Source organism: Ciconia boyciana, chromosome 2 (assembly GCF_034638445.1).
Source record: "Ciconia boyciana chromosome 2, ASM3463844v1, whole genome shotgun sequence".
In the NCBI taxonomy this organism is placed as follows: Eukaryota; Metazoa; Chordata; class Aves; order Ciconiiformes; family Ciconiidae; genus Ciconia; species Ciconia boyciana.
Window position 1 is genome coordinate 111,675,411 of NC_132935.1, and position 22,510 is coordinate 111,697,920.

General features: G+C 40.4%; 1 long non-coding RNA gene across 4 annotated transcripts in view; it reads right to left on the reverse strand.

Moving 5' to 3' along the window:
* LOC140648105 (uncharacterized) overlaps window positions 1-22,510 on the reverse strand; it is a 287,285-nt gene that overhangs the window by 163,651 nt on the left and 101,124 nt on the right. For all 4 annotated transcript variants that reach the window (XR_012041114.1, XR_012041112.1, XR_012041113.1 and 1 more), the window contains 2 exons: window positions 18,144-18,283; window positions 6,655-6,780 (listed from right to left, as the gene is read on the reverse strand). This is a non-coding gene — a long non-coding RNA (uncharacterized lncRNA). The remainder of the gene's footprint in view (window positions 1-6,654; window positions 6,781-18,143; window positions 18,284-22,510) is intronic.

Genomic DNA, 22,510 nt, shown 5'->3' on the forward strand with positions numbered 1-22,510 from the left:
GGGATTCAACACAAGGAAAAAGGTTCCTAAAATAGTCTTGGCCCATTGTAGCGCACAAAGCTTGATAAGGACTTAATCCTATCTAGCAAGGAGCAGAGCTGTGCTGAAGAGTGGGGTTAAACGCATCATGTGAGTAATAGCATCTGAAAGCAATAAATCCCTTGAGGGATACTTTAAGGTAGTGTCTCTGAAGAGGTAGTGCCCTTTGGGGATGTATGACAACACTTCGAAAAGACAGCCTTTTCCTCCTCCCCAGAGTGCTTTCTAGCACTGCCCAGTGAAGGAAGACACCCGTAATTCCCAGAGAGGCGGGAGAGCCTGCATTTCTATGAACAGCTCTCAGTTAAATATTATTTCAATAACAAAGTTTACTGGCCAATTCCCAAACTCTTTCCTTCCACTTAAACTCCTAGCAGCAAGGGCCTTGGTCCCCAACCATCCAGTAAGCCCCTGGCAGTACTTGCCACTCCTTGAAGAAAGCACTGGTAGCACAAGGACGGGTACCTCTTCACAACTATGGTTTCTTAGGAACAGAAATCTCCTTCTGCGCTTCTCTCCATCCCTTCCAGTAAACTTACATCTGTGAATATGCAATTGAGCTCTTACTGTGCTGTTTGAGAAGAAACCAGAGAATGATGAATTTGCAAATCAACTACCTACCTGTTCTGTGCAAACACAAGTATCCTTTCCTTCAGAAAAGAGTACAATCACCCAGCTCCCATCTTCTTACTCTCTCCTTTGTTCTTCCCTCCCCAAATGATTTTTTTCCTATATTGCTCCTAGCTGCAGAGTCTTCAATGCAGCTAATAGAGCTGTAGCATCAGCATTCTCAGCATTGTACGAAGATGACATACTTTACACGTCTATCTGCCCGTGCTTGAAGCTGCTGCACCTCCAGTGCACACTTGGATTTGGATGGCAGAGTCCTGCGCACCGCAGATAGCAGTTGTTCCACGTGAAATCCTCAGAGCACTTTGCGATGCTCCACATATGAAAACATATATGCTGCTTTTAGCTTAAAGTCAGCATGGTTTAGCTAACCTTCAAATTCACAGGCAAAGTAATTTTTTCATATTTGCAAAACTTATGTGGTCAGTCAAATGTGTAAGTCAATAAAATAGTGTAGGGAAGGATCTAATTATCCCCTTTAATGGCTGGATCCATTCTTCTCCCTTTCTGTGGGGAATAGCATCCACTGAGCATGAGTTCCCACACTGTGAATAGGAGAGAAGAGGGCCTGAAAATTTTGCACTTTCACAGTATACTCACTATTGACATTCCTCAGAGCTTCTGAATTACAGCCTTCATCTGCAGGCTTTTTAGGGACAGGCATTTTTTGTTTCTATTCATTTCTGGATAGATCATTTGAAATTGTGCAAAGTCATACTTCCCCAGGCAACACAGATAAATCAATATGCTCTCCACTCCCAATATTTTTGTACAATTCAACAATCCTCCACATTGCTATTGTGTGTTTTCACTTGAGAATATAAAAACACTTTTCAGTAATCATGCCGCTGCAGCAATATTAACTGAGGCGTAGCAAAATTCATGGCACGTTCAGATTCACAGGGTGTGTCAGGAGACATTAGACTTGGGTAAGTACCATTGGGCTTGTAGTTCAGCTGAAGCAACTTTGCACATTGATGCTAAACATGAGCTTAATTTTGCTTAAACAACAAAAGGCAGGCAAAACTTGCACACCATGCTGATCTGACTGAATACAGAAAATCTGACAAAAAGTCATACAGCTTCTGTATTTAGACATGCTCTTAATGGCAAAGCTATTACAAAAACCTGCAATCCTGGATAACCCTCTTCCCTCTTCTCTGAATTCAACATTCCCTATTTCAGCACAGGCCAGATGTAACAAGAGGGAATAGCAAAGTTCGTACTGCTGCTGTGCGTGATGAATTTGCATAATGTTACAGCATGCTAGACAAAATGATCCATTATTCATTGCAAAGGAATTATCCAGTCATTCAATATATGCCAACAGTCAGAGCAAAAATATCAGTATCAAAATTTCCTTAATCCAAATCACTATTAACTTCATTATGTTCTGTCACGTCTTGAAGAAGCTGCATTTAATTTAATGAGCTGTTTCTATCCCCTAAGCAAAGAATTTTAGCAGCAGAATAACTGTAAGACAACTCAGAAGACCCTAAATGGGTTTTTGAAAGCTTTCATAACCACCCATACTGTACTATACCATTCACTTGCTGCCATTCATTGAGCATTTTTTGTGATACCAGAGCTTTAAAAGACTGCATGCTTGGTTTCATGTACAAAACAAGATTGTATTTTTTAGTATTTAAATGGGCAACAATTACCTTAACAGGAACAGAGGTGCAATATCTTATCTTTCACCTACTAATTTGTTCCCCAGTTTTCTTAACGTAATGGCTGCACATATTTGCTAGGTTGGCGTGCTAAGAAACCACACTGCTTTGGTCTTTCTCCAGAACTGCATCTGCTGTCAGTCTCCTCCATTGACTTTCTACTCTCATTTTTCCTCTGAGTTTTTTTAGGCTTTCCTACTTTGTGCTTTCTCTCACTTGGTTTCCCCATAAATCTATTTGTTTAGTTTACCTGCAACTAAAAAGCAGTCCATACATTTACTTACTGCTGCTGAGGCCCCAAAGCAAGCCATATGAAGAAAACCCTAAATGGATGCCATGAAGTTGCTATTTAGACAATGACTGTGTGATATCTGGTAGGCTTGTTACTCTTGTGGAAGTCCCCTGGCAATAACTACACCTTACTCAAGTGACAGAAAGACGTTAAAATCCTGTCTTTCCAGGAACATGAACAGAGCACTCCTCATCGCTGGGCGTCAGCTGCAGTTTTGGTCTCTGACATACACCGAACAGAATTTAGCAACTGATAGGCAGAAGCCAATCTCCGCGGCCAGAAGGGTTTATGTTCTAACTACACCAATTCATTCTGATAACATTGAAAATAATACAGGATAGTCAAAGAAGTTTTCAGGATCCAAAGCATCTGTGATCCAGTGACATGCATGCTATAAAAAGGGTCTTACTCCAGTGGAAATGGAATCCAAGTACCAGAGGTAGCTTCATACCGCAAGTCATTTGAAGGTGCAATGAAGGAGCCCTATATTTATCTAATTTATAAAGTGTTTAATGAGGGAAGCTTTACGTTGGCTAAAAATAAGGGATGGGATTCAGGTGCTTAAGTATAGGCATCTAGGGTCATTTTAGATGCATCCTGTTGTCTGAGACATTTGCAAAATGCTGGGGGATATGACCCAGGACTTATAGGAGACATCTAAACAGATGCTAAATGCCTATACTGAGATACCCAGAAACTTATCTCAAGATGTGTAAAATGCACAATGATTGGAGGCAGTCAGAAACGAGAAAAGCATTTTGTTTAAGAAAGATAAACAGATACATGCTTAATTAAGGAATCTCATCCTGCTTCACTGGCTGGGGGCATTGTAGGGTCTGGCAGATCGAGGAATTTCTGCTTAGCAGGTTACTAGCCTGAAATCTTTCAAATTACATAATGGGTAAAAAAAAAATGAGAACCCACTCACTCTGTGCTAGAAGAACTCAAATTATCTTTCAGGTTTATGAACAAACACTTAGAAGTCACTCATAATAATTTTGTTGCTGTCGTGAACAAATAGGTCAGCTGATTGCTTTAAAAAAGTCTGTTGATCATCATCAGACTCACCCAAACCTTATTTCCAGATGTCAGAAAACTTAATTATAATACAAGTTAATACATGTCATTGCCAGCATTATCTATTTCTGTTCAAACTTAACAAAGACAGACAACTAATCCTTTTTTTGTGTGAACTGAGCAAATGCAGGCAAGGCATGAGAAGGATTCACATGTCTATATGTAATAATATCTTGCAGGAATAACAAAGATGCTGAAAGCTAGAATTATGACTCCTAGGAAGGCTGGAGTACAACTTTGGAGCCTGATAAGGAGCGACTATGAAACGGAGTAGCTGGAACATTTCACAAGGTAACTGGTATCATGCGGTGGCAAAGAGGAGGAGGATGGACATTAAATGAAACAGATTAAAAAGCACTGCATTCAAATGTATGAGTATTATGCCCACACTGCAGGAGACAGCAGGAGGCAGTGAATCATCCAACATTTAAATCAACACCCCCTTAAAACAAAATGTATTCAGCTCAACGTGGGTATCTCCAGCGGGCTCCAAAAGTTCTGACAATGCGTGGCATGGGTTACTCACATCTCGTTCTGCCCATAATGCAGCCACCATTTAGTAAGTAACTTGATTCAGAGGCAAAGAGAGTTTCTGATGAATCATAAAATGCTCAGTGTCTGATTTAAGGGCTTTCTGTCACCACTGTAGATTTGCTAGTGCTAATTTTATGTAGAAAAGGGCTTTCAGGGACAGAATGATGATAGGGTGAGGGGTGGTGGGGAGGAAAAAAAGAGAAGGGAGAAACGAATTCAAGGGTCCTGGAAATGGACGGTGAAATTGCCGTGGAAACAGCATGTATGTTTTCTGCATTTTTGTTTTTGTTTTGTTTTGTTTTTTTTTTTTTAAAGAAGTGAATATTGAGGAGACATTAATCAGATTGTTAAAAACCTGGCAGAATAAATGTGTCAACAAAACTCCTTTTTTACTCACATTCTATTAAAACACTTTGAAGGATTTCTATGGAAACAGTAGGCTGTTACAATGGGAAATACCCAGCATAGCTGAAAATGTCAATCTTCCTTTCAGCAGTGGACTGGCCATAAATAGAGATTCAGTGCAGCAAAATTGGTATCACTTGGAAGCAAAGTCTCAAGTAAGGGAAGTACAGCAATGCAGGAACACTTAAAATCCAAGACAAAGCAGGCAATTGCCTCTCTCAGTAGCAATAGCACCATGCTAACAATAAAATATTTAATTACACTATTTTTTTTTATTTTGGAAGAGTGTATTTGGATGTATTGGCATATAGCATCTATTTGGATATACCAGAATAGTTCCTGTTTCTAATATTTTTGCATTTGGAGATAACTCCGAGTGACAGAAAAAGAGGGATAGCTCACAGAGTGCCCGTTCTATTTATTTATCTTATAACTGATGACACTCCACATCACACACAATCAGCAGTATTGCCTCTGCCTTATCTACTACCCACTCATGCCTTCTCTTTCACCATACAATGTTCAATGTCATATTTAACTCTTCTATGTGCCTTTCCCAGTGCCCAGAGTAGGAGTTCTTATATGGATTTAAAAACAAAACCCTGAAACCACACTGTATTCTTTAAAAATGTGTAAACCAAGAAAGACCTCTTCTTGCTCTTTTCAGAAGGCCCTCGGTTATCCCACATTCTTCCCACACACAGAGATTCAATGACTGGAATAGCTGTTTCCTAAAGCATGAAATATTGTGAAGGCTCACTTTAAATCTTAGACTGTTAATCTCGCCAAAATCTTTAAATCTCTAAAGCATATAAACATGTCATGATCGCAGTTTGCAATATACATTTCTGCTGCTTTTCACACAAAAGAAAATTAGCCCTATTTCAGTACTCGTTTAGCAATGTATTTGAAGAGCACATTGGTCCTTATTACAGACATGCACTTTCAGTAACTTCCAATGAACAAAGCAGGTGCCAAAATGCCTACACAAGTAAAGATTGTTTTCTATATCTTACAAAAGGATGAAAGAAGCACAGAGACATCATAAACATAATTTTTATGAGTGCTTCTTAATTTCTGCCTCTGAAATTCTGGATTGCCACCTCTTGCTGGTTTTGCACACAAATTGGGGTCAAAGGATTCTCTTGGTGGCAAGCGGCAATTTGGATAAGATCAGGCAGTGACTCATTGGTGATGTATGGGGTAGAAGCTACTAGTCTTGGCTACCATAACGCTGCTGTGTTAGATTGGTATCGCTGCCTCCTTTAGTCATCAAACATGAATTGCTGTCAAATACTAATAAAAATGCACTATTTTTTTCCCCTGTTTCTTATTTCCCAAGAACAGAATGCTTTTCACATATGGACAATGAAATCTGGAGGGCAATGACATAACTTGAATGAAAAGTTGCCTGTCGCTTCTGATTGTTATTTGTTGACAAGGCCACTTATTTAAATGTGCCAAAGTAATAACAAGATGGAATTTAAGATAAGCATTCCAGAACATATTATTTAGGAATGCTGTGGGCAGCATGGTGTTTCATGCACTGTGTTGCCTGTTGTATCAGTAATGAGTTCATGACTAAATATGTTTTGGGCATTTGCCAAACTGATGGGATTGTGAAAGACTGAGGACCACAAGAATGATGGCCTGAAACTACAGAGCCCAGCAATGCAGAAGGTCTTTGCTAGACCAGAAGAGGACTTCTCAGTAATCATCTGTAAATTATGCAATTACAGCTGATTAGCGTCAAACTCAAGTGGACACACAGGGATTGAATAAACACCATACAATCACTCTGCACAGAATAAAACAGCACTCCATTGCATTAAAATAGGGCTTCAGCAATAGGATGACATATCTACTCTGAAAGTAACTCTTATGAATGATATCTTTTTTTCTTGCAGTAAAATGCAATCTAGTTTCTCAATTACCTCACACAAAGATTAACAACAACAACAACAACAACAACAAAAAGTCAAAAGCTTGGAATTCATAACTTACCTTGGAAAAAAGTCCCAAAATTCAGATGCTCATGAGGAGATAGAACATCCTGATCCTGCAGCATCCAGCAAAACAAATCTCCCAAGTGCCAGCTCTTTGTGAACTTTTGGGGAAGTCTGCTTCCAGCTGCAACCAGAAACATTGGTTTAATTTTCAAAAGCAGCTAGCATCTTATGCTTGATTTGAAGAGGACAGAAAATTTCTAAGGGACAATACCTTCCAAAAACCCTGCTTCTCTGAGAATGCTTTGAACCGGGTACCCCAAGTATGACCCATCTTTACATAACTAGTCTCTTTTTAAAACTTAGGCTGCTTTCTGGTAGCCATTTGGAACAATGAGATTTTTAAGTATATTCAGAACTGGATCTTAAAATTAGTACAGTCAGTAAAAAAAAGTCACTTGCAGGTAGGGAGTTTCTTTTTTTACAAGTTAAGTAACTTGTACCATGGCTAAATTAGGAAACAGAGCAAAGATGCAGTTTGAGGTATTTAAAAAAATTTTCACTGCATAAAATACTTCATGTTGTACAAGCAAGGAAAATCATTAAGACTTCTGCCAAAAAGGAAAGAAGGAAAAAGTCATCATTTTATCATTACTAGATATGACAGGAAGTTCTGAAAGGTTCAGGTGGAGAAACAAATTTCTGCAGCAAAGTGAATACCAGAGTCTTGACTTTTTACACATTACTCCATCAGGGCCAGCCATTCAGGTAAACTAACACTGGGTGAACAACTGCTCATTAGTATGAGAGACAGGTTCACAATTGACAATAACTTTCTCACGTCCAGAATCTAAAATCATTAACTTAACTGTAATGGCACCATGAAAATTTGTCCTGGATGAAAATCTCTTCATTTTATTGTAGGTTTGAAGAATAAAGATATAGACAAACTAACTAAGTATTAACAGAATTAGTTGTAAAGAATTCTGTCTGTAGGGGATGAGTTTGAATCAGTTTTAGTGACCAAAAATAATAGCCAAGTGGTAATTGCTGGCTGGCTACTATGAAGACAGGTAATCACATTGTTCCTGAGATGACATATGACAGTGCTCCCAACATCACAAGGCTAACTGTGCTACATGATTTTGTTTTGTTTCTTGGTGATATTACCAGAAAAGGGAGGGTTTGAATGAATCACAGTGGATGTGCTACCTCTTGGATTTCCAGTGATTGAGAGGCACTGATATATCAACATGGTGAAAACTGCTTGCTTACAGCTTACATTATTTTCCCTAGTTGTTAACCTGACCTGTTTCCCAAACCTTACACTAGCTGCTTTTAAAATGTCATTTTGGCATGTGTGTTTCATTCTTAAAATCAAAAGCATGTTATCTTTTTAAAAATGTAATCCTGAAGAACTTGATCTGTTTTGAATTCTACTATTTTTCTTGTTGACAGCAAAATACGTGCCTCTGAGATGGAACTACTGAGCAAAAGTACTTGATTACATTAATAACCTTCATATGGGTAAAGGAAAATTAATTAAAAGAAAGATATCTGTGCACAAAGACAAAACCAGCAACTGAATATCTTGGGGAAAAAGAGTTCTTAGAAGTACTTAGGACCCATGTCAATTTGATAGATACTTTAAAGTCATTCTCGTACAGCTGAACTAATGAAACCTGCGTCCTACAGATGTGTCCCGTTGTCCCCTGAAGATTTTCCCCTTGCATTAACCCACTTCCCTCCCATTTCGTCGCTGACACCCTAGGTGATGTCTCTTATCCATCAGAAATGACATGTCCTGCCACTTGTCCAGAGTGGTACCAGGGCCTGAAAGCCTTGCCAGACAGAGGGGACAACACGTGCTCCTCTTGCTTCATCCTCACTGTGCCTTCCTTCAGGGCTTGCTACCCAGCTCAGCTGATCACGCTCAGAAATCTGCACAGATGGCCCCATCTTTGAGATGTCTATTTCCTTGCCAAGCCTGGCTGGACATGACCAAGAGTTAAATGACAAAAAGTGTGGCAGGATGGGTGAAGAATGGGGGAGAGCAGGAAGCAGAGAGATCTGAAGACTGACAGGTACAGACAGACTAATTACTTAATTCTTGTCTACTTACAAGGATAAGCAAATTAAAATAAAAATTAGAACTCTAAACCAGTGAGGGGGTGGATCAGAAGATGCTGTAATACATGTTACTCAGACCACAGTCTTACGGATACCTAGCTATAACACATCAGATGTGAAACACATTTATTAAGCCTTTGTCTTTCATTTTAAAAAAAATTAAGCATTAATAAAAGGTACTTCCTTTCTATCCAGTTCAATAAGAAGGTAGCCACTGCAACCCTAAAAGCTAGCTTTCCATGAATTTGTTTTAACTCACTAATAAAGGATTTCAATATTACTTGAGAATGAGACTGGACTTTTTCCCTGTATTACTCAAAACCTGTTTCAGATACAGTTTGAGGTAAGGAATATTAATCAGGGTGTAGCTTACTGATGTCATGATTATCATGAGATATGGGATTTAGTAAAACAGTTAATTGGAGTTCAACATGGAACTGGGGCAGGATCTGAAGTCTCACTGCAATCGTTCCAAGGCCATTTGCGCACACTTATGTGAAACTTTTGATGGCTGCTTTTGTTTGGGAAGTGTCCCTTTCATCAGTCAAAGACACTGTGCAGGAATCAATTAAAGCTCAAATGCATTGTTCACCAGAGATTAAATTCTGGAATATAAACCCCTCCAGGTTCTCTTAATCTGGGACCAGTTGTCTATTCATCTCTCAGGTTCATGTCAGGCTTTTGTTCCTTGGTAAACATCCTCAGTGGTGTACTTAGTAACCCAATAAAAAAGAATAATTCCAGTCTGCTTGCATGAGCATTGGAGAGCACTGAGTACGGGAACGTTGGAGTACAAAGCGAGAGTATGAGAGAAGTGGCTACGCAAAAATACCAAAATCCAATTTACCAGATGGTGTCAGAAGTAGAAAAAGCAGGGAAGAACAGGGAAAAATATTCCCCAGCAGGGCTTTCCTGAAGATCTCATGCTGCCGTTAAGAAGAAAATTGCAAAATTCCAGAAGGTCAGAGCAGAATTCATACTGTTTCTGCCAATAGAAATGTGAATACGTGCCCATGGGCAGGGCATGTACACTTATATCAGAGCAGGTGTTACACCAGTATTTTCAACACCATCTTCCTCCTCATCAGAGAGGTTAAAGTGTGAAAGCAAAAAAATAAAAACCATTTAAAAGCCTGATTGACAAGAACAGTACATACACTTCTAAAAGTTTTTTTAATTTTCTTTTTGTGTGTTCACAGCTAATGGCTTACACGTTATCACATAGGAGCTACTGCTACCGTAAGGGCCATTTATAACTTTACTACAATTTTAATAAAAATAAATACATTGTCAAATCCTCCAAACCTTTTAGGTTGTAATCCGGGGAGGGAGACATTTTTTTTAATGGCATTCAAGTGGCTTAGCCAACATTGACTGTTTTTATAACACTGGCCCCATTGTTGGTGATAATAAGACTAGGGGAGAGACCTTGGGAGGTAAACCACACATTTATTTGGTCTTTAAGATTTACTGTGGTGTTGGTTACTGTGTGATCTTTGTGAAACTCAGGGATGCAAAGTGCAGTGTTTAAAAAGACCACTGCCAGCAGCTTGGACACGGCTTTCCCACTGTTATTTCTGGGACGCATCTTGCACTCTAGTGTTTGTCCCCTGGTTCTGCAGTCTTGACAATGTGTTTGGTGCTCAGCTTTCCAGCTTATTTTCTTGAGTTGGATTCAGCATGGTGTAGATGTGGTATTGAAGAGATTGCTAAATGTGTTCAGGGCAGTCTGTCAAGTCCTGATGCTACAATAGCCCTGAGATGGTTTACCTGTGTGTCGGCCACGGGAGAACACGGCCTCAGGGATAGCTTGCGGGGGGACAGAAGAGTTGTTGTGAGTCTCTGATGCTTTTCACTGTCTAAATTAACTGCTTCTTTGGGGTTAACGGAATGAGGCTGCTGAGCTCCATAGGGACCACCCCAGGCTTTGCACCACCTTGCCCGCTCCTCCCTAGCTGCCGGGAATGTAGGGCTTGGGGCTGCATGGGACAGGAGAGACAGAGGGCAATCCAGGCCTCCCGACAATCACCTATTTGCTTGCAAAAGAATTATTAAGAGGTTATGGGAGATCATATGTATTTGAAGTAAAAATATTGCACACCTTGCATATTTACTGGCTCTCCCTGTTTAACCTTAAGCAAGTCATTTTGGTTTTTTGTGACCATTAAGTGGGTTGTTGAGTTTTCAGCTTTAAAGGCTTCTCATTTTACTTCTCCTGAGTTATTTCTTTCAGGGAGATATTGTCAAGCTTATCTAATACTGGTTGTTACAAACTTTATGATTCTTAAAGTATAGATCCTACAGAAAAGGGAACTGCTTCAAGAATGATAACAGTAGTCAATAGCATAGCTCTTGCTTTCAGTCAGTGATAGATTTCTCAGACAGCTATTATTTAGGATTATATTTTCTGAACCTCTGGCTGCAGGTGATTACTTTTAAGATTTTTTTTTAGCCTGAACAGTTCAGCCATTGTAAAAATAAAAGGAGAAGTAGTACAGGGGGAAGAGGAAAATTCAACCTTAGGAAAAAGAAAAAAGGCTGTTTTCCATTTTAGAATGGCAAGATTTTCTAGAAGCAGCTAGAAAGTAGAAACCTGGGGTGGAAACAGTCCCCAGCATAGTGCTTTCATCAGTACCATTTTATTTTGATTTTGCCTAATTACAATGCTTTGAAAATCTGATTTTGTGCTTGTACAGTAAAACAGGTGTGACTTAGACCTCTTCTCAGGAAAATCCCAAGTCCAGATAAACTCTGACTGTACACACACACACACATTTCTAACTTAGCAGGTTTGTGAAGAATTTAGTAAGGATACATGGTAACGGAGGCGGGAATTAGGCATTACTTATGTACAGATATGAGGCCTTGGGAACACCTCTTTTGTACTCCATGATGGCTTGATTCCAATTCCCTACCTTGATATTTCCCTGTTCCTGAGAGGGATAATTGTTTTGGGGCTCTCTCCAATTAAAACTGATTTCTTCAAGCCTTTATTAACACAAACCAAACTTAGAAACAGCAGGGTTTTAAGTATTTCTTAAATATCTGTGAGTACTGTACACAGGGCTAAAAAGTTAAGCCTGTCTGAATCCTAATCTGCATCTCAAAGTTTATCAGCAGGTTTTTAAGATTCTTAAAATTTCTCAGGCAACCTCAGGGAAGATCTTTTCTAAGCTTTATGAAATATAAGTTTGAAAAACGTGCACTTTTTTCTTTATGGGAACAAGCTTATGGATTTTACATTAAGGCAAACCAGAAAGCTCTCAACTCCACAGGGATTAATAACCATACAAAATAATAGACTGTCATGTGTATATTATTTACATGACATAGTACTTTCCACTGAGACTCCCATCCCAGGAAGAAAACAGAACAAGTGCAAGTGAAATATTGTAGGAAAGAACACATGGCAGCTGAAGAGTAATAATTTCTAAAGCAATAAAGATGAAAGTTATTAATCAAAATTGCTAGTTAGTCTCTTCCTCCTTCCCCACCTACTCCAAAATACACTAGTTGATAAACTAGTAGCATGTCAGCATAGAAAAGAGGCTTTCAAATTTTATCACCTAATAGGATATAGAAATGGATTTAAAAGAAGGTTTAAAAGGGCTTAAGTGAATGTAAGTTTCTCCAATTTACAGCTTCTTCCAGCCTTTCCACATGTGGAAATTCACTCGGAAAGTTCCAGAGATATAATTTCCACCCTCCTACACATCACCTCTGATACAGCTCACAGTTTGCAAGAATGCAAGGGACTAAATCCTTACCTGACATCGGTAATTGCAGACAGCCCAAAACAGAGCACATCTACTTACCTTTGGGATTGCAGAAATGTGTACCCACTCACCCTGCCTAGTGAGACAGAGCAGTTCAGAAGTATGCAGATGAGAAAAATGCCTTATGAAAAATGAGTTTGCAACTTCAGCTAGGCTGGCCATTTGCAGCAATGGAAAAGCGCTAGGGTTGAATTATGGCACTAAGATTTGTTCACTACTGTGCTGCAAACTCTTAAAGCAGCCCAAAGAGAAGAAAAGAGGAGAGGCTTTCTGCTTAGATTTACTAGGACAGTAATAACATGAACAGTGAAAGCCAACAGATAAATTTTGCTTCAGGCTTTTTCTTCATGTAAGGTTTTTGTTCTTCTAATGCTAATTTTTCCACTTCATACTCACTTATACCAGTTTATAATCTGTTCGCTACCATTCATATACCAGTATCCATCCAACCCAAGAAACGCTAGTTTCAGCTATCCTTTTTTTTGGAAGATGGACTGACCATATTTGGTTTTGATTACTGGTCTTTGAACTTATTTTATTTAAATGCGGTCATCTTCTGAATATATCACTCCGTAAATATGTCACAGTAAGGTTTCATGTTTACTGTTTCTCAATGACTTCCAGATCAAATTTATTCAGTTTGAAACCAAAAAGATGGTACGTCTGCTTGGTTTTGGGCTGGGGTTTGTTTTGTTTTGTTTCTTTTTAGGCATGTGGGGGAGAATGGAGACGGAAGCAAGGTTAACCATCACCAGTAACAAAGATTCTGCAACTGGGATTTCACTAACGACCCCGTTTATGATGTGAGAGACAGGATAGTGTATCATTTGCTCCCCATAGCCCTGCTGGCGCTCCACTGGCAAAAGGATTGAAAAGTAACGACAGACTTACTCTCGCAAGTGAAACATGCATATGAAAGTGGTAATACACATAGGGAACAGATCTGTTGACTAAGAACATGCCATTTTCACATAGTCACTTTTCTGACCGTAACCGCACTTTATACTCCAGGCATGGTTCTGTTTTCCTCTGCTGTGGCACAGCAGATGTGAAGCATTTAAAACCTTTTAACAGGACCCAACCTAAAGCTAAATGACAAAACCCTGACAACATAACCCTTAAATTTACATCCCTGGTATTTCGAATTTTCTGTCACAGGGTCAAAAATCTTGATAAATCAAAATTCTCACACTGAAAAAAAACCCAACACAGAGCCATGACTCATCTAATGGTAAGAGAGGCAGATGTCTCCATGAAGTCCTGATTTGAACAATAAAAGTTTTAAAGATGCAATTTAAAAAATACCTCAGCTTCCCAGCTGTATTTGCCCACTACAATATACTGGAGGAAGAGACAATACACAGGGTTTGGTTTCTGGGAAATCTCAGCTGCCTCCCTGCTGATATGCATGTTTCTTCAGTCTTCGGTTCAGGGTGGAGACTACCTTCCCTTAAAAGTGTCATGTATTATATTTTTCTTATAAAGCAAGGCAGTGAAACATGGGACACCTCAGAAGCTGGCTGCATCTTGCTATAGTAAATATTCCGAAAAGGGGGTTCTGCAGGAGAAGGAAATTGAAAAATGAGAAGAAAGTCCCTCTATTTGCTAAAATAAAATACAAGAGACAGTTTTAAGGGCCCACCAGCCATTTTTCTTGGCCTAGCAGAATACCACTGGCACTGCAAGCATCCTGGGTTAGTCTGTCTGTGACAGTTACTAACCAGTTGTAAAATGGGAGCCAGAATCCCATTTTACAACACACCGTGGAGACATGAAACAAATCAAACTATCCATATTTTGCAATAGTTTCTTGGCATGACCCATGTGGTAATTAAAAAAACTTTAATGGAAATTGCTGCCGCAATTTGCAGGCTTCCTTAATCCAGCTATGGTATCTGCAGCACCTCCAGGCACCTGTCTTGTTCTCATAATACAAAATCAACAGTACCATGGCAGGGCTTGAGGGGATGTCTGAAGATGATGAGAATTTAGAAAGGAATGCCAGTATGAAAACTTGGCTGGTGCTTGGTGCTTTTTTTTTGTTTTGTTTATTTATCTAACCATTCTTTTACCAGGAAATATCACACGGACAAATGAAGTCGTCCTTTGCAAAGGCATCCAGGCCAACTAGCACTAAATGATTTTAACACAAAATTAATTAAACCAAAAACATTTAAACATTATCATTCTAAACATGGCCTTCAGCTACATACATGCCAAGCTACAGCAATTGCAATGCAATAAATCAGTGTGAGATATATACTAACAAAGTAAAAACCTGATTTTTGCCAGGACAAGGGCAAAGCTCTCTTAAATATTTTGAAACTGCAGTCCTGAAATGATCAATTATCAACAGACAGCTGCATGGGGGTTTTTTTGTTTCTTTTGTTTTTAATGAAATTTAGCCCTTCGTTGCTGTACTTGGAGTTGGTAACTATCATTTGTTTAGTTCTGACTTGAATAACCCAACATGTTACTTTCTAGTTTTCAAATTCTCATCCCGTCCCATTGCCCAATTTTTTCTTCCCCCTAGTACTCACGTCAAACCTTTCAATGGGAAAAGTGTACAATATCCTCCTGAACTAATTCTGCTTATCAGTTTTATGAAGATGGAAAAATCCAAACAGTGGTATATACTGTCCCATGAATAAAAAATTCAATGTGTTTCTTTTGTACTGGATACAAAACTCTTTAGCCCATTCCAAGGAGAAACATCACCACACCATAATACCTGGACTTGCAGTATTCAACAAGCCTTTTTTTAATGTAATATCTTTCTGGGGAGGTTCTTGAGCATGGGGGGGAAAGCACATACAGTTAAGAGTTACCTGCCTCTGGTTTTCCAGCTTATTGCACTTTGCATATTAGTGGCACAGTTCTCCACACTGGCTCGCTGCCCATCAAAGTGCACTGAAGTATGAAATAACAAATCACCCTCCACCTCGCACCTTCCCTTCTGGAGGGCTGCAGTTTCACAGACTTTATATCTCTACTGAGAAACATACTCCAGTTGTATAGCTGTTGTTTAACACTAATGCTTAGCCATCTGGTGATATACACTGTCTCTGCCTTTCCTCCTCTATGGAATACGAACACAACCAAATTCACCAAAGATCGACCTGACTGACACCAGCCTCAGCCCATCTTTTGGACTCTCAGAGGTTCATTCTGCATGTGGCATGGCCTCTCTGTCCAGCTCTGTAAGGTGACACTGGTGCTGCCTGGACCCCCGTTCCCTGTAGCGAGACTGTGGCTGCTTTCTGTCGGCCTTGGAGGAATCTGACAAGCTGGAGCAGGTCTGGGAAGCAGCAGCCGCTGAAATCCTGCCTCTGCAGGTGGGGTGGCTGTGAATCTCCAAGCGTGCCTGGCCCCGCGGTGCCAGCTTGTTTGTGCCTGGGCTGTCCTTGAAGCCTACATCCAAGTTACAGAAGAGATCACCTTTTCCCCTATATTCCCCAGGGCCTCCTTAGGTCTGTTGCTGTTTCCCTGGGTTTCATCACCCAGGGCGGGCAAGGGTGCTCACCGGGAAGCCTCTAACCTGTCAGACATGCTTCACCTTACGGTGCACTGGATCACTGGCTCAGCACAAGCCCAGGATGCTGGGCAACGTGCACCTATTTGCAGAGACCTTTACAAAAAAGACAGTAGAAGTCAGAGAATTAAACAGTTAAAATCAATAGCCTTCACTTGAGACTATTTAATGTTTAAAACTCCAGCAATATGCATTCCACAAAAATAAATTTCTGATATTATTAATCTGCTGAATCTGCCTCTATCTTTTTTGAAGCAACAGATAAGACATAAAGCAAGTGGAAGTTAACTTAACCTTCCTCAGCAGACAAATACTGTTTATCTTATCATGTAAATTATGAAAATAGGCCTAGAGGATTTGGCATAGGAAACCTAACACACAATAGGTTAAATAAAGCTTTAGGAGAAAATACTGAGCAGTCTCTCATTAAGACAAAGGAGTGAAGGGTTGGACAACTTGTATTTGAACTACCAGTGTCCATTCTGAGACTAACAGAAGCTTTATAATAATTTATTGCTGTCTTACTCTGATGTTAACTGTTAAAATACAGAAACCTGAAATCCTGAAATATCCTGAAATCTAGATTTTTTTTTTTTTTTTTTTAAATTTTGGTACTTGACATCACTTTCTTTGAATAAGGGATGTGTGAATTAATTCATCATGCACATTTTTCAAACCCTCTGACACCACTAGTTTGAATGAAGTGTTATTGGTTTTTCATTGCAATCAAAAGAACCTACAAAAAATGGGACAATCAAGACATCATGGAAGGAGAAAAAAAATAATTTAGAATATAATCAGAGCACAGTGGATAGCATAAAAAAGGAATATAGGCTAAAATAGGTAGAAAGAGGGAGTGAGAACAATTTCTGTGAGAGTAGAACTGAAAAGACATCCATATTACCCACTTGTGACTGAGTCAGCATATGGCCCTTGATTAAATTCCTAAAATAATACTGACAACACTGTACTTGTTCCTTGCACTGCTATTATGACAAACAGTCCTGGCATGAACCGTGACTATGAGGCCCACCCTGAACCCTAACCTGTCTTAAACAAAGTTACAGTACACCTTGCAGGCACTTGACACACTTACATTCTCCACCTTATTTTCAAAATCTGCTGCCTGAACATGTGCAGCCTTACAAAAGAGCAGCTGCAAGATTCTCAGCCATGTAGGCAACACCAAATTTTGCCGTCCCGAGGCTGAAGAAAGAATCAGGACAGAAATATCTCAAGGCACTGACTAGGACTGGATGCACCAGCAGCCAGGATGCACGGCCACCCAAGACCAAGGCCAGGCAGCTCGCTTTCTTACATGGACCTATGCCATTCAATAAGGACAGGGAGCAACTCATCACCACTGTGATTTTGCTGCCTTCATGAGTTTGCTTTCATTAAACTAGTGCCTACCTTGCTTGAGCCTAAAGAAAGTCCCGCCATACAGTTGCTGTTTCTAAGAAGTGAGGCATAAAGTACTGGCAGTTGAAGGTGTTTTGTATTTTCTTTAGCAAACACCTTCTCAAAAAGCCTCCAAAGCCATTCTGAGACCTTCGAATGTAAGAAAATCCCCTGTAACCAAAGCCAGAGGGCCTCAGAAAAAAGGGAAAGGCCTGCCTTCCAGGTGGGACCCATGCTAACCAAGTAAGGGGTAACCCTAAGCTTCAGTAAATGCAATTATGTTCCCTGCTACTGCTGTGAGACTCCCGCAGGACAGTGGCTCTGTCTTGCCGGATTGCTGCAGCAGCCTGACTGCAACAGGCAGTCGTGAAGAAGCAGCCCTTGGTGAGGAGGTGGACTGACAGGTAAAACACTCCCTCCCTATAGGTTAGAGCACACTGACCAGCTGAGGTGGCCAAGAAGCTGTCTTAATGTTATCGGCCAGTGTACCACACTGGGCATGTCGAGATTTGAAACCACAGATGGCTAACTTCGCTTCCTGCCAGACATTTATTTTGCAATACAACAAATGAAAATGGGCCTTTACATTGCAAATGCTGTATTTCATGAATCTGAGAACACGAGAGCAATTTGTTGACTTTTTTTTAAAAAATGGTTTTGGCTAATACTTGCATGTAAGCAGAAAGCATGATGGTCAAATCACATTACCTTAGAGTAGTAGTAGGACAGCAGAGGTCAGAGCAGTGAGGCTACTGCAAAGGGGGTTTTCAGTCATCTCGAGGTGATCCCTGGCAAGCTGCAGAGGTGGGCAGGTGTATGGTAGACTATTCCTGAGGTTTCATGTTAGTCTGCAGCAAAATAAAGGCAGGCTGATGAGTGGAAAGCTTCTCCTGGTATCCCTGTACCTGTATAAATATTCCTTATAAAATGCAAAATGGGAAATCAAATTGCCTGTAGTTAACACAATCTCACTACTCCCATACACACCAGAGTTTTGATGTGGTACTGACTTAGAGGAAACCATTGCCATAAATTCATTTCACAGATGACTAAACAAAGAGGAGATTATCATCATTTCATTTGATGTTGGTAATTAAAGGTTTTGAAAAATAAAATGAAAGACAACCCTCCCTCGCAGTTTGGAGACTAAGTAAAAGCATATATAGTTTTACAACATATGTACTTGAAATGGCAAGACTTCATCTCCTAAGCCTTTATTTCATGTATAATTTATGTAGATATACTGTACTGTGGGTTTTTTGGTATAGCTAATGTTTGGGCAGAGAAGTCTTTAAATGTAGTAAACCAAAAGGAAACAAAACAGACACTATGTGCAAAATCCACAGTCCACACTGTCTTAACCCTTTGGTCCTGTACCCTCCCCCCTGCAATTTAATCTGACACTATCAATTTTTATCTGAAAAGGCTAGCAAACAGCTAAGTTTTTTAATAGCGGTTCACACAACCACATCCAGTACAGTACACTGATGGAGCCGTATAAAAAAGACTCCACATGCTTAGGGGCAGGGGCGGCATGTGAAACGAAAAAGTAATATTGTCTACTTTTCCATAGCTTGCAAATGGTCTAAGTAATTATTATATGTATTTATTTTATTAAAAGGAGAGGCATTTTGTTTTGATTTCTTTGCTCTGATCCCACTTATTACTGCTGTCTTTGAAACTCCACAGACACTGCATTTATTTTACTGACTGGACATTTCTGAAATTGTACCACTATCAGGTAGATCAGATTGTTGGCAAAAGCTTTGGCACCGAAAAGACTCAACAAATAAATTTCATCACGTTGACCCTGTACTAAACAGCAACTTTATGTGGATAACCTCATGGGAATGGAAGTTGAGAAAGAGCTATTTCAAGGCCGCCAATAACTTAATCTCTGTTCAGTTCATAATGCAAAGCCATTTCTGTTTCCTTTGCTCACAGTGCTAAAGAGTTTTTGGGATACTGTAATCCTCATAAGGTGGGGAAGGCAATGTGGGGGGTAGGGGTTTGCAGGAGGGAGAGGAGATCCCACTCAAATTATGCCCCATTTAAAAAAAAAAAAGAAAAATAAATAAAACCCCAAGTTTTTCATCTTGGAAATTCTCAGCCTCAGTTACGTGAGTGCAAAAAGTAACTTTTATTTGAAGAACTAACACTCACTTCTTTGTTAAGAAAACTTAGGGCACCACCCAGCAGACATGAAGGCTCCTATGTTATCAGCAAACTATTTCCTGGGTATATGTTCACCCTTTCCATGCAGCTTGCTTATTTTTTCAACCAAAAAAAAAAAAAAAGAAAGAAAGAAAAAAAAAAGTAGTGCAAACAAATTCTGTAACACTGCTGAATGATCTGTGTTTTGCTGCAACAACTACTATATTGATGTAATGGAAATTTCATAGGTGTCCAACTTTGCAGAAACAAAATTGGCAAGGTGCCAAGGGGAACCCTAGTACAGCCTTGCATGTTCTTTCCAAGGTGAAAGGGCTCTGCACAGTGCTGCTGCCTGCCATCATCTGAGAACAGGCTGTAAGAGGCAGAGACAACATGCGCAGCTGAGCAAAATAACTCGGGTGGAAGAACACGAACCCCCATTCACCCATTAATGGTTAACCTAACCCCTTACCCACAAACATAACATCAGTTACTCTGCAAATTTAGCATTGCAAGCTTGAGTTCTGCGGGGTAATAAGCTTGAGTGATTATGCTCTCTGCCTACCTGCCTCTCCTCCCAGTTTTGAACCTATATGCTGGTCTGAACCATGTTTGACAGGGGTGGGGGAAAGTAGGACTCGCAAAGACATTGGGTTCCCATAAATGTCCAGAAAGCTGAGGATGGAAGGAGAGCAGGAGGAGAGTCTGGTCACACCTCTACAGCAGGAACACCCACAGCAGCTCCCAAAGACTTTCCTATGTGCCCTTCTGCATCCACGAGTCATCAAGCAGAGGGCCCTGCAGGACCTGATGCCTCGCACCCAACTGGGAAGGATGCAAGGACACTGAAGAGATGGGGGAAGGAAAGGGGGATACACAGGGGTCAGCTCTGGGGTGTGTGCAAAGGAAATTGGAGGTACTGTGGGAGAGCCCATCAGGAGCACAGGGGAAGGGAGCCAGGTTATTGCTGTGGGCAGCTAGGGCAAAACATAGCTGTCCTTAGTGCCACAGTTTACGGAACAAATTGTCCTCTTACTGGATCCCCGTTCTCCCCCAATAAACGTTTTTGTATGAGCAGCAGGAATGGTGGGAAAGGAAGATTATAGAACATCCAAAATCAATAACAGACATCACATGCAGGAAAATATTCCTTTCTGCAATCCTGGGAGTCACCTCAAGTAACAAACCAGACAGGGATATGGCAAAAACTTAAATCCTGAAGAACAGAGATACTTGGCCCTGTAATAATGCCAAGTGTGGCAGGATGGAGCAAGCTTCACTTGCCCAGCGTGGTTGTACAATGCTTGTCAGAGGGCTGCAATGCTCGGGGAGCTTCTGCCCCCCAGCCCCAAAAACCTGGATCACTGTCTCCATAGCACTGTCTATCAGTGTAACCCAGCAGCTTGCAATAAAGTCTCCTCTACGCTCCTGCACATGGATCTCATTGTTTCCCAGGAAAGAGAAGCGGAAACCCAGCATCCACTGGCAGCAAGACACTGTAGTCGCCTCTGCTGACTTCAGATTCAGCCCAGTGGAGCAACAGAGCCAAACCTCCGTGGAGGGGCCGGCCCTCAGGCGTCAGTGAGCTGTGCAGACCTCTGCAGGCTCACAGCTACAGGACGGCATGAAAAGTAATATTAATATAAAAACCAGGTGGTGCACAACTTTTTCAGTCATGCTGTTTTGCCTTTCAGCGGAGGGAGAGTATTGAGAAAGATGAAGATGACCTCTATCCCCCTGCTACTCTGACTAAATTTTCAGTACTAACTTTTTACTTCTTTTAAAATACAAGGCACCTTTTCACGAAGCTTCCCTTGGAAATCAGCCGTACCAAATGTTACTGTATATATCAAGATACAGTACAGTGTATAGGGTATGTTAGTTTCTATAGGAGTGGAAGAAGAGATGAAGTAGTCTTATGAGAGGAAGCTTTTTTTAACTAGAGGTTTAGTCTATGGATTTCACAGATTTCACTAGCAGCAGCCAGCCACGGCCTTGCTATTTCATCAAGCCAGAGCTTTAAATGCACCTTTACATTTCACCAGGTTTTGTCCTTGAGAAAGTCAGGTGTCCATGACTAGTGTATCCAGACATTTAACCAGATACCCGGTCCAAATGCAAGAAAAACAAAGGGCTGTTGTGATGGGATAAATGCTTCCCTCTGCAGCCAGCATTTGCAGTTTCACTCTCTTTGTCTCTCAGTTCATTGCCCTGGTAAGGTGTCTAGCAGCTGACAGAGCCCAAAATGTAAGAGAGCCTGCAAACACCAAGTTAGCTTTACTTGCACTTTTGGTGAAAGAAGAGCCCAGGCATCTTGCCATGGCAAAGTAAAGTAGCAGAACAAAACAAAAACAGAGTTTAAAAGTTTATCTTCTGCAAGCCTTTTGCACCCTCGACAATGCCTTTGTATTTCAGGGCCTTTTAAGGCGGCCTTGTCAGGCTAGAAAGACCTCTGCACAGTCAAGAAAATACTCTCTCATAAGACCCTGAGATATGATAAGGCCGCAAGTCCCAGGTTTTAAAGAAACAATGACAGCAAAAGACCAAACAAGTGAAAGAACAGAAGATTGGGATCAGAAGATGAACTATGAGGTAAAATTGCAATGGTTTACATTTTTTAAATATCAGGGAAAACATTCAATTGCAAAAATGATTTTCATGTTTGTTTTTTAGCACCCTCACCTCTCCAAGAAAGCTTTTTTTTCCCCCCACTTTGGCTGCTCTAGGCAAGGATTCTTCCCCTCAACTGTTTACTCTTTCACTCAGTCTTCAGTATAATGTCAGCAAACAATTGTCATTTGGTATCTGTAAAAGATAATGCAGGTGGAAAGGGGAATACTGAAATTCAATACCTCCCTGTAAAAACCTACTGTACTATCAACACCAGATAAACTTCCTTTTCTCTGCTAGAAACCTGACCT